Here is a 13,476-nt window from a genome sequence, read left to right on the forward strand (position 1 = left end):
AAGGCAAATATGAGATGTGCCAGCCGACCAACATAGTGAGGGGGGAGGGCTACAAAGAGCGAAAAAGCCCCAAACTCGTGAGGAGCTTGTGTGGTGGAAGGCCTGGCGACACGGGGGCCATCCACGCTGGTGACGGGGAGATGGCAGCAGGGCACTCGCACCCTGTTTGAGGGTTTTATATCTCTTCTTTTGTCTCCCTCTCCCTCTCAGCTCCCTTTTCAGCTTTAGGGCCCACAGCCAGTCTTGTGTCCTGCACAAGAATGAAGAGAAGGAGCCACCATTGTAGGTGGATTCTTCTGTTGGGAAGCACTGGTTTGGTGTGTTTAACATCCTGGTTTAACACTGGTCTCTTTCCCACACTCGCAGAGTCAATCCCCACCTGCTTCAGTGAGCCTGAGCTTCTGAACTGGCATGGTAGAACTTTCCCTGGCCGACATGGGCCAGACTCTCCGTCACATTCAAATTCATATTCTTTCAACTTATCTCAATTTTCAAGCATGTGGGCTAAGAAACTGGATGAGATCTGGTGCTCTGCCTTCAAGATTACCCTGCTCTTGGGTTGTAAGTATTGACAGTTTCTAACATGTTTGCCATGACACTTCAGTGGTTGTATTTCTTTATATAAACATCCCATCTCCCTCTTGGTAATTTACATTAATGGTTTTGGAAGAGCCCAGACTAATTGACTGAGGAGGTTTGAGTGCCAGTGTCTCACAAGCACCCTCCAGAAACACTCTGTTAGTTTCTGGAGGGTAAGAGGAAGTCCCTGTGGCCTTATGGCAATTTTCATACATCCCTAGAGCCCACCAGTGGTCACAGTGAGATGGGCAGATGCTTCTAACACAAGCAAACGGTTCTCAGAATCCTGGCTGGTGATGCCCCTGAAGCAAAGGCCAGAGACAGACAACTAGGACACCGTCTTTGTCTTGTATGATACACATGACTGCTTCACTCATCACTGGCCAAGGAGATTCAGCGGGTCAGACATCCCAAAGGCGTTTGCAATAGTGAATTGCATGAGCCATAGAACTTGGTAGGAACATCTCCATGAACCCATATCCGAGGCCCTTTGTCCAGGGGGACTGCGCTGCTAAAAAACCTGGCAGGGAATGGGAGGAGTGTGGACTCTTTTGGCAGTTAGAACCAGCCTGCTGTCCTGAAGTCACCTTGAAGCAGTGGATAATACTCCTAGGCCAGGTCCAAGCGGTGGCCCACCAAGCAGGACCTTGTAATCAGGTGGTATGCAGTAAGTGGGCCTCCCTGGTGGTTCAGTGGCTCAGTCTCATAAAGAGTCCACCTCCCAAGCAGGAGACATGGGTTCAATCCCTGATCCCAGAAGATCCCCTGGAGGAGGAAATGGCAACCCACTGGAGTATACTTGCCCGGGAAATCCTATGGACAGAGGAGCCTGGTGGGCTACAGTCCCTGGGGTCGCAAAAGAGTCAGACATGACTTAGCAACTAAACAACAAGAAATGCATTAAATAACAATCTTTTATAGGGCTCATCTCTCTTTCCTGGGTCCTCATTTCCCACCATTTAGTTGCCCTTCGATGAAAGTGGAATGGGAAGAATGAACTGTAAAATCATCACCAATTTGCTGTTCCTCTTGAGGGCAGGCCCCCAAGGGAGTGACAGGTGAGGAGAGAGCAAGAAGGATCTTGGGAAGAAGGGCATAAGATGAAGTCACTGGTACCTGGACAGCGTTATCTAGTGGGGTCTGGAGAGGGAAGTGGAGGGGAAGGAGTCACATTTATAAAGCAGCAAATGCCAAGTTCAGCGCCTAATTTATTCCATTAAATCTTCACAGCGGTTCCCTGAAGGTGGTATTAGGGGCTCCATCTTAAAGAGGATGGATTAACTCAGAGATGAACGTGCAATCAGATGTGTTAAGTCAACTGCCAAGATCCATGAAGCTGGAAATGGCCCTACCCCAAACTGACCCAGCTCTGTCCACTCAGACCAGTTGGTTCTCCCAATTTTACAGGGGCTCAGAATCACCCAAGGAGCTTAGATATCATGTGGATTGCAGTCCTTCATGCCAGAGATCCTGGTCTCTGGTACCCAGGACATTTTGGAAACTCCCTAAGTGCTTCTGAAGCAGCTGGTTTGTGGAGCCCATGCAGGAAGCACCACATCTTCCTTTGGGATACCAGGGAGAGTCAACATGGGGATCCTTTCAGCAAGGAAAGCCCGAGCCCCCAGATATGCTCGATTTCTCTTTCTCCTGCATCCAGACCTCGGCGCTCTTAACCCACTGCCCTTCAACTCAAATCGCTTCCCTCTTGGCGCTTGTTTTCAGGAGGGACATAGTCTAACCATATAGGATTGGCAGTTCTGTTCAGGGCTAACATGTGAACACGGTTTGGGCAGGCACACCGAACAGATCTGAGTAGTGACAGAGACAGGTGGCGAAGTGATTCGAAGTCCTGTGGATCCTGACCAGTAGAGTTGCTGCTTGTGTTCAGGGTTTCAAGGATGTTTTGACTGTCATGTTCCTAGTGTCTGACTGAGTTAGATGCTGACTGGTTGTACATATGCGGTGCAGAGCGCCACCTAGTGAAACTTCATGTGTGTTGCTGGTCTGCTACTGAGACCCTTGGCTAGGTCCCAAAGTGGGGTGTGGACAGAGAATATAATAGATATTATAATAGAGAATATAATAGATCTTTTAGAAAGTGTGTCTGTGGCTATTTTATCATATCCCCAGTGTGTTAACACAGAAATATGTAGGGCTGTATGTTCAATGTTGTTTATTGATGAGAGGGCAATTTGAAAATATTGAGGACCATAGACAATTAACTCTTTGTTTCAACCACTTATTTCCATTGCTTGGCTTGTTGTCTCAAGATGGGGCTGGCCATGCATTGCCATTTGCACGTGCGGGTGTAGAAGAAAAACCTGAGTTAACCGGGTGAGCGGCTTTCTTTTCCCTATGACACATCTCCTCTTTCCATATAACATGGCCGCCATGTTGAACTGTGGTTTATGTAGTAGTGACACCTTTTAGTCGCTCTCTTGACTCCAATCTCACTCACTAAGCACTCTCTCTCTCTCTCTCTGTCTCCTGTTTCTGACTAATCTACCTGTTCTCCTCCAGCACCTCTTCATCACCCCCCTCAGCCCATGTATGGCATCTTTAAAGCCTGCTGTAATTTAGTCGTTTGAGGATTAGCGGTCTTTCCCATCCTACTTAACTGTGAGTTGATGAAAACTGTCTCTGGGTGGGCACGATGCTTGGGGATTTCATGACCACTTCCCACAGGCAGCATTAAACAAGTCAAAGATGATGGCATGCTCACTTGCTCTTATATTTATAGAACATTCCTCATATTCACTAATTCATTCCTCATATTCACTAATATTTTTAGTCTTTTGCTCTTAGTGTACAGTATCTGGAAATATCCTTCTTTTGGCCTTTTCTGCTGTGTAAAGTTTATGTATTTCGTGTATTATGTTCATATAATTAAATTTTTTTTATTCAAAGGGTGATATTTCATTTGTTAGCGCTTCCACGCATTACATAGTCTCACTCACAGTTTGGTCTCCTCTTGCTTTCTTTGAATTGAAGTCCATCAGACTTTCCAGAAATGTCTCAGATATCCAGAGCTCATTTCTTCAGGAATTTTTCGTAAGTATTAGTTTTCATTTTCCATAATCTTCATATCATGAGAATGCTGACCACTTCCTGCTCAAAACTTATCAGAGGAAAGTCCCTTTTCGTTGATCCAATTTCCCATATGTCACCAGTTCTGCTTTTTCCTATGATCCTGCAAGAAGATGAAGAAAACCCACAAGTCTGAAGGAGCTCCGTGTTCATCTGCATAGGAGCCTGTGTGCTTCTTTACTGTCAAAAATCAGGATGCAGCTTTTCCCATTCTTCCCCTCCCCCACCATCTCCTAATATTGTCACTGACTCTGGATATAATGGGTTTTTTCCATTGTCACATGTGAGTTTACAATTTTCCTGATATCGCCTGTTTTCCAAAAACTTCTTTTAAAAAGCCCTGTGGAGAGAGACCGTATCAAGGTTTACGTACAAAAGTATAAAGTACTCTCTTCCGAGAATGTGATGGGCAGGGTTGATCTCTCCCTAAGAGGTGCTAGATACCAAACCTGCATCAAGTCCCGCCTTGGTGAGGTTCACGTGGACATTTAGGATTCCATTTAGAATGTGATGTTTGCAGAATTGTTGGGGTCTGGGGGAGCCGAGTTCCTTACACTTCTCTCCTGCTGAGCTGTACATTCTGGTGTCAGGTGGGGTTAAGACCCAGCAGTTGCTAAATTTGATGCCCATGGCATAGACTTGTCATCTGACACCTCTCCAACCCCCCAACTCCATGGAGTTGGCCCACCCAGCTTCAGGCAGAAAAGAAGAAACTTCGATCCAGAGTGAAGGTGCCCTGTTATACAGGGCTTACCTCAGGGTGGTAGAAGCAAGGGTGGGGGGTGTGCCCTACTATTGGCAGGCTGTCCTGAGAGAACAAGAGCCAGGGGACCGAGACAGACAGGAGCAGTTACCATTTTCCAGCTATCATCAATCAGCCCATAGCAGACCACACGCCCCGCTTCAGGACTTGATGTCACTGAGTAAGAAGATCTTGTTGGTTATCTATTTTATATATAGTAGTGCTATACACCTGGAACTGTAGCGCTCCCAAGAATAGCAAGGAGAGATAAGAAAGCCTTCCTCAGTGATCAATGCACAGAAAGAGAATGAAAAAGACTAGAGTTCTCTTCAAGAAAATGAGAGGTACCAGGGAACATTTCATGCAAAGATGGGCACAATAAAGGACAGAAATGGTATGGACCTAACAGAAGCAGAAGATATTAAGAAGAGGTGGCAAGAATACATGGAAGAACTGTACAAAAAAGATCTTCATGACCCAGATAATCACGATGGTGTGATCACTCACCTAGAGCCAGACATCCTGGAATGCGAAGTCAAGTGGGCCTCAAGAAGCATCACTACGAACAAAGCTAGTGGACATGATGGAGTTTCAGTGGAGCTATTTCAAATCCTAAAAGATGATGGTGTGAAAGTGCTGCACTCAATTTGCCAGCAAATTTGGACAACTCAGCAGTGGCCACAGGACTGGAAAAGATCGGCTTTCATTCTAATCCCTAAGAAGGGCAATGCCAAGGAATGTTCAAACTACCACGCAACTGCACTCATCTCACACGCTAGCAAAGTAATGGTCAAAATTCTCTAAGCCGGACTTCAACAGTACATGAACCGTGAACTTCCAGATGTTCAAGCTGGATTTAGAAAAGGCAGAGGAACCAGAGATCAAATTGCTAGCATCCGTTGGGTCATGGAAAAAGCAAGAGAATTCCAGAAAAACATGTACTTCTGCTTTATTGATTATGCCAAAACCTTTGACTGTATCGATCACAATAAACTGTGGAAAATCCTTATGAGATGGGAATACAAGACCACCTTACCTGCCTCCTGAGAAATCTGTATGCAGGTGAAGAAGCAACAGTTAGAACCAGACATGGAACAGCAGACTGGTTCCAAATCGGGAAAGGAGTATGTTAAGGCTGTATATTGTCACACTGCTTATTTAGCTTATATGCAGAGTACATCATGCAAAATGCCAGGATGGATGATGCACAAGCTGGAATCAAGATTGCCAAGAGAAATATCAATAACCTCAGATATGCAGATGATACCACCCTTATGGCAGAAAGTGAAGAGGAACTAAAGAGCCTCTTGATGAAAGTGAAAGAGGAAAGTGAAAAAGTTGGCTTAAAACTCAGCATTCAAAAAACAAAGATCATGGCATCCGGTCCCATCACTTTGTGGCAAATAGATGGGGAAACAATGGAAACAGTGACAGGCTTTATTTTCTTGGGCTCCAAAATCACTACAGTTGGTGATTGCAGCCATGAAATTAAAAGATACTTGCTCCTTAGAAGAAAAGCTATGACCAACCTAGATAGCATATTAAAAATCAGAGACATTACTCTGTCAACAAAGGTCTGTGTAGTCAAAGCTATGGTTTTCCAGTAGTCATGTATGGATGTGAGAGTTGGACTATAAAGAAAGCTGAGCACCAAAGAATTGATGCTTTTGAACTGTGGTGTTGGAAAAGACTCTTGAGAATCCCTTGGACTGCAAGGAAATCCAACCAGTCAATCCTAAAGGAAATCAATCCTGAATGTTTATTGGAAAGACTGATGCTGAAGCTGAAACTCCAATACTTTGGCCACCTGATGTGAAGAACCAAATCATTGATAAAGACCCTGATGCTGGGACAGATTGAAGGTGGGAGGAGAAGGGGACGACAGAGGATGAGATGGCTGGATGGCATCACCAACTCGATGGACATGAGTTTGAGCAGGCTCTGGGAGTTGGTGATGGACAGCGAAGCCTGGTATGCTGCAGTCCATGGGGTCACAAGGAGTCAGACACGACTGAGTGACTGAACTAAACTGAACACCTGAAACTAGCACAACATTGTAAATCAACTAGATTTCAATTTAAAACTTTTTTTAGTGTAAGTAGAAGAGGAAACTCCTTCCAGAGTATCATTCTGAATCAATAAGACATGAATAAAGTCTCAATTAAATGTACTATATTAATAAATTAGCCTCTACAACATCAGGCCATGCTTGGACTCATGAAATGAAGAAGACTCTTCTTTTTAGAGTCTAAGACCAAAACTTAAAGGTTTCTCATCCTTTCAGGAGACAGACAGAGTCGTTACCTTCAAGGGCACTAAAGATATCATTTCTAAGACTCCTTATTATTGATTCAGTTCAGTTCCGTCGCTCAGTCGTGTATTATTGATTGGGTGCCATGATTTCCTTTTAAGCATTTATGAGATAGTGCAGATTAAGTTATTTAGAATTTGTATTCTGCATTATATTGATGTATTTAGAAGCTGTCAATTATATTCACTCACTTGCTCACTCATTTATTCATTTTATTCAGGTATTCAATAAATATTATTATGGACCAGGCATCATTCTAGGGCCCAAGGAGATGCTGATCAGCAAAAATAGAAATATTTCATTTCCTTAGAGCTTATTCAGAAACTCATTACTCAGATAATCATATTGGGGGAGATTCAAGTATTTTGAAGGAAAGGAAGAATGTTCTAGAAGATTATATAATTCTCACAGGTCAGAGAACTGAGTCAGATTGGGGAACTGGAGGAGCAGGCAGCCTAAGGAAGACCACCAGAGCTGAGATGTGAAAATGAGTTGACTGAACAAGACAGCATTGAAAGAAGACAACATTTGGAGGTAGGAGGTCACAAGTGTGGCTTAGTAATATTGATTTGAGGAGGTTTCCAATACCCACATTGGAGATGCTGAGTCAGTAGTTGACCATCGTCTGTGGAGCTCAAGAAAGAGAGCTGTGAACTAGAGATACGTAGTTCAGGTCTCCTGTGATGGTGACAGTGATGGACGCCTTGCACAGAAATGATATAGTTTAGGGCCTTTCTATCCAAAGTGTGGTCCCTGGACCAGCCACATCGGCACCTCCTGGAAGCTCCTCAGAAAAGCTCACTTTGTACCTCCTAAATCAGAATCTGAATGCAACAACAGACCCAGGCGGTTGCCAGGCATGCTACAGTGTGAGAAGCACTGCCCTAGGGTAGAGCTTATCAACCTCAGCATTACTGACCAAAAGGCCTTTGTTGGGATGAAGTGTGTAGGGGGGATGCTTTTGAGGGGAGAGCCGTCCTGTGCATTGTAGGGTGTTCAGCAGCATCCCCAGCCTCTACCCACTAGATACCACGAGCACCTCCCCTGCCCTCAAGCTGTGGAAACCATCCATCCCTGCCAAATGTCCTTTGGGGGACAAAATACACCTCAGTGGAGAGCCGCTGACCTAAGGGCAATGTTTGGAATAGATGGAAAGCTGATGGGAATTGAGCTTTGAAGAATTCTAATTGTTCACAGCTGGCAGAAGATGAGCCTGAAAAGGACAGTGAAAACGAGGAGACAGAGAAGAAAAATCAGGAGAGCAGTGTCCAAGATATCAAGGGAGCGAGGGTGATGAGGGCGATGTCACATGGTGCTGAGATGAAGCGGAAGATGAGGACTGCGGGGTGCCCATTTAACTGAGAGAGATGGAGGGGACCCTCTGGGATTTGTTAGAAATACAGAGTCTCAGGTCCCAACCCAGACCTCCTGAATCAGGTTCCCGGGTGATTCCTGCACATTAAAGTCGACTAACAGGCAAGTCTTCAGTCTGATAGTCAAAGAGAAGAAAAAGACATTGTGCAATTTTATCTACAACTGGTTTGCTACACATGACTGCCTTAAATATACTTACCGTCTATAAATAGATTTAAAGGAACCACATATGGTTGAACATGGCACATGTTTAAACAGGAACATATGCAGTTTCCAAACTCATAAAGCAGAGTTCTGGTTGTACTCCTATTTTCAAGAGTTGGTGGCTTCAAAATTTCATGATTTTAAGTCTCAAGTACAGTTGTTACTTTTTGCAGGCAATTAGTGCCCAATAACAAATGAATATGTGTTTTGCACCTAATTGACTTTCTTAAACAAAGAATATTTAGTATAGTTTGGTGTAAACAGAATCCTAATGTTTTTACTAATTGCATTCATATTAGTGGATGTGCAGCTGATGTATGTTACTCTAGACGGATGGTTTGTTTGTTTCTTTTTCTTCCTTTTTCTTTTTCTCCCTGATTTTATTGAGACAGAATTGGCAAATAAAAATTGTATATATTGAAGGCCTGCAATGTGATGGTCTAATATATGCATATATAGTGAAATGATTACCACATATCCACCACCTGACATGGTTACCATTTTGTGGGGGTGGGTGTGGTGAGAACATTTAACATCTACTCTCTTAGTAAGTTTCCAGTGTAAAATACAGTATTATTAATGGAATAATCATGCCTTGCATTTGATCCTCAGCTTATTCATCTTATGACTGGAAGATGTACCAACATCTCCCCATTTGCCCCAGCCACCTTATTCTAGCCCCTGGTAAGCACCATTCTACTCCCTGAGTCTATGAATTTGACTATTTAATTTTTATATTAAAAATAAAAATAAAAAATTTTAATTCGTCAAAAATTTTCATAGGCAAAAATTAATTGACTGTTTTCTTCTTATAACTTATCTATGTATTTTGTGGCTGAGCTGGCTCTTTGTTGCTGCTTGCGGGCTTTCTCTAGTTGTGCTGTGAGCTTCTCACAGTGGCTTCTCTTGTTATGGAGCACAGGCTCTAGGCATGTGGGCTTCAGGAGTTATGGCACATGGGTTTAGTTGCCCTGCAGCATGTGGGATCTTAGTTCCTAGACCAGGGATCAAATCCACGTCCCCTGCATTGGTAGGCAGACTCTCTCTCTCTTTTTTTAAAAATATAAAATGTCTCTAATAACTTTATACTGTCATACATTTTTACGTAATATTTTTGAGACACTGGGTTAGGCTGTGGTTGTGTTAGTCAATAAGTCGTGTCCAACTCTTTATGACCTGGTGGACTGTAGTTCACTAGGTTCCTCTGTCCATGGGATTTCCAGGCAAGAGTAGAGGAGTGGGTTGCTATTTCCTTCTCGGGATCTTCCCAGTCTGGGTATCAAAGCCACATCTCCTGCATTGCAGGTGAATTCTTTATTGCTGTGCCACCAGGGAAGCCCATATTGAGTTATATATGTTATTTTAATGAATTTTACCTGTTTCTTTTTACATTTTAATTGTGGCTGCTGGAAAATTTAAATTACATATGTGACTCATTTTTGTTGGACATTGCAGCTCTAAAAGCTGAAGAGCCAATGGGTATTTGCTGATTTTCTTGGTGAAAAAGTGGCTTATTCTTGTTGGTGTTTGATAGAAAACAACAAAATTCTGTAAAGCAATTATCCTTCAATTAAAAAATAAATAAATTTTAAAAAGACCTCCCCCCCGAAGTGAACTCTTTAATTTCTTTGTTGAAAAGGAACAGACAGATTCTTATTGATTCAGAATGATACTCTGGAGGGAGTTTCCTCTTCTCCTTACACTTAAAACATTTTTTTCACTGAAATAGAGTTGATTTACAGTGTTGGGCTAGTTTCAGGTATACAGCACTACTATCTATAAAACAGATAACCGACTGAGTCTTAATCACTGGACCACCGGAGAAGTCCCGAGTTTGACTATCCTGCTGCTGCTCAGTCGCTTCAGTCGTGTCTGACCCTGTGCGACCCCATAGACGGCAGCCCACCAGGCTGCCCCGTCCCTGGGATTCTCCAGGCAAGAACACTGGAGTGGGTTGCCATTTCCTTCTCCAATGCATGAAAGTGAAAAGTGAAAGAGAAGTCTCTCAGTCGTGTCTGACTCTTAGCGACCCCATGGACTGCAGCCCACCAGGCTCCTCCATCCATGGGATTTCCAGGCAAGAGTGCTGGAGTGGCTATTTTAGATTCTACTTATAAAGACATCGGACAGTATTTGTTTTTCTCTCTTTGACTTATTTCACTTAGCATAATGTCCTTCACATTCATCCATGTTGTTCCAAATGGTAGAATTTCCTTTATTTTTATGGCTGAGATAGATATATATATACGTGTCACATTTCTTTCTCCATCCATCCATCAGTGGACACTTACCCTCCCTGCTGGGATAGCCTGTTTCTGTATCTTGGCTAAAGTAAATAAGGCTGCACTGGACATGGGGGAGGGGGGCAGACACCTTTCCAAATTAGTGTTTTCATTTTATTCATATAAATACCCAAGAAATGGAATTACTGGAGCATATGGTATAATTTTTTGAGGTACCTTCAAGTGTTTTCCACAGTGGTCGCCCCAGTTTACATTCCCATTAACAGTGCACAAGTGTTCCTTTTTCTCTATATCCTTGCCAGAATTTGTTATTTCTTTTTTTTTTTTTTTGGATGATAGCCATTCTAACTGGTGTGAGGGGATATCTCATTGTGGTTTTGGTTTGTACTTCCCTTTTCACATACCTGTTGGCAATTTGTATGTTTTCTTTGGGAAGATGTCTGTTCAGATCCTCTGTCCATTTTAAAACTGATTGCTTGCTTTTTGCCATTGAGTTATATGAGTTCGTTATGTATTTGGAATAGTGACCCCTAATCGGATATATGGTTTGCAAACACTCTCTCCTACTTTATAGATGGCCTTTTCATTTTGTTGATGTGTTTCTTTGCTGTGAAGAAGCTTTTTAGTTTGATGTAGTCCCACTTGCTGATTCTTGCTTCTGTGGTTTGTGCTTCTGGTGTCATATCTAAAAAGACATTGCCAAGATCAGTATTAAGGAGGTGTTTCCTGTTTTCCTCGAGGAGTTTTATGGTGTTAAGCCCTACATTTAAGTCTTTAATCCATGCAAACACACAGGTGTAAGGTGACCCTATTCCATCCATAATAAGGACTGCAGAGAGTCTCAGGCTGGGGACAATAGCAGGCTATCCCAGCAGGGAGGGTTTATTTATTGTGAGACAGTCCTGGTGATACCTCAGTTTCCCCACTTCCTACAAGTGGTTCTTAACTTTGGCTGTCCTTGAAATTACGTGAAAGTTGCTCAGTCGTGTCCGACCCTTTGTGACCCCATGGACTATACAGTTCATGGAGTTCTCCAGGCCAGAATACTGGAGTGGGTAGCTGTTTCCTTCTCCAGGGGATCTTCCCAATCCAGGGATTGAACCCAGGTCTCCCACATTGCAGGCAGGTTCCTTGCCAGCTGAGCCACAAGGGAAGCCCAGAAATTACGTGAGGTTCTTTACAATCTCCACCCATGAAGATGCTGATTTAATTGGTCTGGGATAGAGCCTAAGCATTTGAATTTAAAAGCTTGCAGGTGATTCCAGTTTGCAGGCAACAGTGCGAACCATTGCTTTAGAATCTTTGCTCTATTGCAGTTAGTTCTGAGACCTGAGCATGCACAGAGTCAGCTGAGGAGGCTTGTTAAACTTCAGGTGGCTGGATCCCGCTTCAGTTTCTGATTCAGTAGGTCTCAAGTTGGAGCCTGAGAACTTGCATCTCTAACAAGCTGGGCTGGGGGCTCCAAAGCTGCTAGGCTAAGAATTACCCTTGGAGAACTCCTGTTCTATTGAGTGGTTCTCAAACTTCATTCGGAGAAGGCAATGGCCCCCCACTCCAGTACTCTTGCCTGGAAAATCCCATAGATGGAGGAGCCTGGTGGGCTGCAGTCCATGGGGTCACTAGGAGTCGGACATGACTGAGCAACTTCACTTTCACTTTTATGCATTGGAGAAGGAAATGGCAACCCACTCCAGTGTTTTTGCCTGGAGAATCCCAGGGACGGGGGAGCCTGGTGGGCTGCCGTCTATGGGGTCGCACAGAGTCGGACACGACTGAAGCGACTTAGCAGCAGCAGCAGCAAACTTCATTGGCCCCAGAGCTCCTGAGTTTTTTGCGTCCTGACATTTGCATTTTAAATAAGAAACAGCTGATCCTGTGTACGTGCTGTAGAGAGAAACCTTTGCAAAACCCTGCCCTGGATGCTAAGATGGCACTGGGAGGCAGAGTCATCTTTAAGAACGTCTGTCTTCCCTTTTCCTTCATTCCAATTCAAGTTGGCCTTAAGCTCTGTGCCCACTGCCTTGGGGGGCTTGTGTGGGGTGAGTACGTTATTTGGATTTTGTTATTTATTTGGGCAGCACCGGGTCTTAGTTGTGGTGTTTGGGACCTTTAGTCTCAGCTGGTGGGATCGAGTTCGAGCCCGTGCCGCCTGCCTTGGGAACCTGGAATCGTAAACCCTGGACTACCAGGGAAGTCCCTCAACCTTTTTGGTGGGGAGAGAGAGAAGCTAAGAGGGAAGGGAATTGGAGGGCTGAGAAGTCCTGTTGATTCCAAGAAAAGAGAGGACCTGCCAACTTTCTGTGGAAAATGCTTAAATGGATTGTGCCTCCTCTCACATGCATCCCCCACCCCCGGGTGTTACTATATTAGACCCAGAAGCTGTGTACAAGTCCTGGAAGGCAAGGCTCCTCCGGTCCCCTGAGGGTCTGAGTTGACCTTCAGGAGACCTCAGGTAGGATGAAAGCTCAGTGACAGAAACAAAATCAAATCATCGAAAATGAAGCTGTCTTGCTGTGCATCCCAATTGGTAGACTGACATCCACGCCGGGTGCATTAGCTATCCGCTGTACTCCTGGAACATTTTCTACCTGGCCGTCTTTCTTTTGTAATATGGTTTTGTTTTCTCAAAATCTAACTCAGTAAGTGGACTGAGTATTGTTGTTGTTGTTCAGTCACTCAGTTGTGTCCGATTCTTTACGATCCTATGGGCTGCAGCACGCCAGGCTTCCCCGTCCTTCACTACCTCCTGGAGTGTCCGAGCTTTGTTTCATTCAGTTTCTTTTCTTCTTCTTCTTCTTCTTCTTCTTTTTTTTTTTTTTTTTTGGTGTATTCATTTTGCTGTACTGGGTCTTGGTTCTTCATTGTAGCATGCGGGATCTTTTAGCTGCAGCTTCTGAACTCTTGGCTGCGGCATGTGGAATCTAGTTCCTTTGACC

This window comes from Ovis canadensis, chromosome X, assembly GCF_042477335.2.
Source record: "Ovis canadensis isolate MfBH-ARS-UI-01 breed Bighorn chromosome X, ARS-UI_OviCan_v2, whole genome shotgun sequence".
Taxonomy (NCBI): domain Eukaryota; kingdom Metazoa; phylum Chordata; class Mammalia; order Artiodactyla; family Bovidae; genus Ovis; species Ovis canadensis.